The 4,633-nt window shown below is 34.7% G+C and overlaps 1 long non-coding RNA gene across 1 annotated transcript; it reads left to right on the top strand.

Moving 5' to 3' along the window:
* Positions 1–218: 218 nt before the first annotated feature.
* On the top strand, positions 219–3,111 carry LOC144300197 (uncharacterized). The gene is made up of 2 exons (XR_013366788.1): positions 219–458; positions 2,348–3,111. It is a non-coding gene; the product is annotated as an uncharacterized LOC144300197 (long non-coding RNA).
* Positions 3,112–4,633: the final 1,522 nt, after the last annotated feature.

Below are 4,633 nucleotides of genomic sequence, written 5' to 3'. Positions count from 1 at the left end.
GAATCATTCTTGATGGCCCCTTGGCATTATCTGTGATATGAAATCAGGAAGGCCTTATAAAATTTTATTCTCCCCAAAAGAGGGTGTAATTAAAAGTAATTATAAAAAGGTAAATAAAAATAAGTGTAGAAACATAAACTGTTGCTGGGAAAACCATTGTGAAAGTTGGTGTATAAGATTGTCCTTGGTCTTTATTCAATTCTTTCATACAGACCTATTTGGAATGGAGGATTGACAGTTAAACATCTGTTGGTCTCTAAAAGGGAATATCTCCCCAACTATCTTTGGAGTTTCTCTGGAGAAATAACAGGACTTATGGGGATGAGCCTTTGAAAAGAGATGCTGTTTCTCCTAAAGTCAACGGACAGGTCTGCTTTGAATCATCAATTACTGTCAAAAATAGATTTGGACATTAGTGTTCAAAATGCTCTACTCACTTCAGCCTTTTCCTCAACCAGGTGGGTGTACCAGATCTGGGAACAAATTAAAAGGTTTTAGCTTGTTTGTGTCCTTTTCCAGAGAACATGATCTGAAAAAGATATATTTTCTACTCATTGTAAACTACAGGATAATGCATATGGAGTAACTATCTTGGTGCTTACAGAATTAGCTGGGCAAGCCTTGTTGCTGCCTTAAGAGATTTTTAATTATATAGTTTACTTCAGTAATTGCTTTATTTTATAGTGCACTTACTTTGTGTACATGGCAACTGTTGTTCCTTTAATTATAAGGTTGAGTATCATATAATTACAGAGTAAATACACAGTTATTTCTGTCCTCTGTGCCAGTGTTTAGGTAACTTGGTATTTGTACAAAGGAACCAAATGGTGCTGGGAAGCCTTTTATTTGATTCCCGTATAAATAGGCCCCAGTGCAAAATCTGATCATGTATTCATTATTTTTCTCTTTCAATCATTTGCAAGTGCCAGACCAAAGCACATCTTTCTGAAGTAACTTACATTACAATGAGAACTAACATTATAGGATTTTTTAAAATGCTGTTATGAAAACTTACTTTCATAAGTGTCAAGGAAATAATTTGTTATGATTATCTTTAATGCTTCCCAATTTAAAGTTTTATTGTTTGTCATTGCTATTAATGCTTAGCTGAAATCTAATACATTTGCCTAAAAATTAGAAAAAAACCCCACAATTCAGAATATATTCAAATACTTATAAGTTCACAAACTAAAATAATAGAATAAAACAATGGATACTTTCATCTCAGTTTCTTTACCTGTTAACATGATGACTAAAGTTATTTTTATTTTGTGATTTTTAGAAGGTATAAGTTGTCAATTTCACATCAACTTCTACAATGATCTAAATTTTGAAAGATTTTTTTAAATGGTGTGTTTCATATTTTAGTTTCTCTCCATTAATCATGCCTAATAAATAAACATGTTTCATTAATAAATTCATTCTAAGGACATTGATTTGATGCTGTGTTCTAGGAACTGAATGTACTGCATTCAATGTGCTCATTATCTAACAGGAGAAGGAAATAAATAAACCAGTAGTTGTAATTTGTGTTAAAAGTTCCCCAGTATTGCTCCACAGATGGCTAAGATGTGGTGCAGAGGACAGAGTCATCAGTTACAGTGAGGGCAGACAAGGTGGGTGACTAGGAGAGAAAGAAATTGGACCTTGAAAGCTGAAAAGTTGTCCTCTACACAGGCAAGATGAATTTTCAAAAAGTGCTATCAAAAAGTACAATAATGACTGCTACCGGTTAAAGCTTGATGGAAAGGAGTATCAGTTCCATTTTGTAGCAGGTCAAATATCTGCATGAGTCTCTTAAGCCAAAAATTCTAACACAGTAGTTTAAAGTCTACTGATGATAAGATTATTTGATGGTGAGGAGAATTACAGCTAAGACTTTCTACTGCCCCCAAACTACAACCCTAATAAAGTAAAATGAATTTTCAGGATTGATAATTAAAGGATGGGAGCATATGGAAATTCTTAGGGAACTTCCTGTCACAAAACAGGGCCACAGAAAACTCACTGTAGAGGATCACAGTCTTGAGCATGTATATGAATTTATTGTTCCCAGATGAATGGAGAAGAGCCTTCTCTGAGGCCCAGCTAGCACACATAGTACCACAACCCAAATTCACTGATGATTTGGTATGGATTAAGAGTTACACTGTGTTTAAGAGTGTTATCACAAATGTCTCACGGTATAATGCGGAGGTTAATATCCATCGTGAATCAGAATAGGAAAAAATATCCTGCACATAAAATGTGTCCACAATTTACATTTCCAAGGGATCTGAGAAGACCCAATTAAAAAAAAAAAAATGTCCGCAATTTACCTTGAATTTGTTTCCTCTTTTGCTTCTAGAGTGATCATCACCCTTCCGGGTTTATGGTGAATTTGAACCCACGGATGATTCTGCATTTCAGCTTCTTGGACCACTCCTTTGTAGTTCTTGTCCTTATTTCTTTTAAGCCATACTTAAAATATCAAGATCCTCCAATGTAGATTTGGAGTTAATCTGATTAACTGAAGTTAATCTACTGAGGCAAGGTCAGAAGAAATGCTTTACGGACTTTTTGAAGCACGCCCCCACATGTGACATGGTTGGAGGGTTACTGGGAAACCATGCTGTGGAATGCTCATCCTGATGCCAAATAAGTATTTATATCAAGAGACGAGATTGTAAGCAAAAGCCTCTGTACAAAAGATCTTGTTAGCTACACACTAGAAGGGCTTTGTCTTTACCCAACACTGAGAAAACACTTTGAGTCTTTTTCAGATAAAACTATTTCAGGTAAAACTAAACCTACTTCCTAACATAAAAGACTAGAAGTTATGGAGACCTTTCACGTCTCCATGTTATAAATATCAGTTACTTCTAAAGTTACAAGAGACAGTTTTTCTTTTATAAACCACAAAGCCGCAATATAAAATGAGCTGGGAGGTGGTTAAGAATAAAAGGTAAATTAACTTGTCAATAAGAGAAAAAGGTATAAATGAGCTTCTACTTATCAACATTTCAAAACTAAGAACATACCTCCTCACTAAATGCATGTTTCAGCTTAAAATCCTCTTTAGGGTCAATGAGGAAACATTGCAAAAGGAAAAGAAAGGGAGAAGAAAAAGAATAGATGACTCAGTCGTTTCCTCAGTAAATATTTTAACTGGAAATTAATCTGCTCTTTTCATGACTTCCTATGTATTAGAAATGTGTGTTGGAAGTAACGCAGTCTTGAAAGATCTGATATAACAAACTGCAATTTATATCCTTTGATTTAGAATTTTTTAGCTCTTTAAAAATAAAGTCGATTTTCTGTGAAACCTCCTAAGCAATTTAATACGATCGAGGTTATGATTTGGGTTTGAGAAGTTTGCTTTAGCAGAATTACTCTATATTTTCTAAAGTCATTTTTAATATAAAACTTTATTTATAATTCCTTACGGAGTCTCTTAAGAAAGGACTACAAGAACGCGTACCAGAACCGAAGGTTAGATAAAGGGCCAGCAGTTATTAATTTTTTAGTAGCACTTGCTTAATTTTGTTTTCAAAGAAAAAAATAAATCACTGTTTGCATAGTTTGGATAGTACCTTGATAACCAAATGCACAAATATATATGTGTGCACAAGCACACATACTATCAGAAAACACCCTGTCAAAAATAAATGGGCTAAGCATGGCTCACAAATCTTTGATTGCCTTTTCCATTTGTCCAAGTGCCTCCTCTGAAAAGCAGAGTCACAACAGCCTGCATTTCATCACTGACCAAGAATTACGTTTGGCTATAACCTGGCTCTTAGGCAAACCTAAAATAATGTCCATTACACTTTTCTAGTGGTTAATTATACATCCCCAGATTGTTGCTGGCTTCTCATTTATGCTATACCCTATTTAATTTTAAGAATAACTGGTAACCACAGGTTTTGCATGGTAGAGGGAATCTGGACATGTGCAACAAAGATTCCACAATATATTTTTGTGCATATTAATTCTGTGTCCTTAAACACAATATTTGGTTTCTGATGCAGGGGAATATGAAGATCAGGGATTTCTTCAGATAGTTGTTAACACGTTTTAGATTTCTTTTTTTTTTTTTTTGTGATTGTGGTATTACCAACATTAGCTCTTCATAATAACATGGATGTGAAGATGAATCCTGAAAGTTAGACCTTAATCATATTTTTATTTTCCTGTTCAAATTACTCCATGTCAAATCTCATAGAAACTCATTTTCTGAGTGTGTAAATCAATGCTCAAGAATATTCTCTCTTGAATAATGAAATGTATAAAGATTCCTAGAATTGGGCAAACATAAAAGTTGTGGATTTTGACCCAAGACCACCCACAGGTCTTCTTTTGCTTCCCCCTAAATCTTTTAGTTCTTCTGATTATATCAGAGAAGAAGCCTATATTAGGGACTGGTTTGTCTTTAGCACCTTTCTTTAATTTGCTAACCCCTCTTTTAACAAAGAGCTTGTGTTCCCAGACCTGGGTCATTTATATAACTAGACTAGCCAAGAGAATGAAGCTAGTGGGGCTGAAGCAAGCCAGAGGAGCATCAATCAATGGAGCACCTGTCGTGTTGATAATAAATACTGAAAACTGGGAATCCTAAGTCTACAAACCTAGAGGGTGTCCTGTATTTCATTCA

This window comes from Canis aureus, chromosome 28 (assembly GCF_053574225.1).
Source record: "Canis aureus isolate CA01 chromosome 28, VMU_Caureus_v.1.0, whole genome shotgun sequence".
NCBI classification, from domain to species: domain Eukaryota; kingdom Metazoa; phylum Chordata; class Mammalia; order Carnivora; family Canidae; genus Canis; species Canis aureus.
This window is presented reverse-complemented; position numbering and strand designations above follow the sequence as displayed.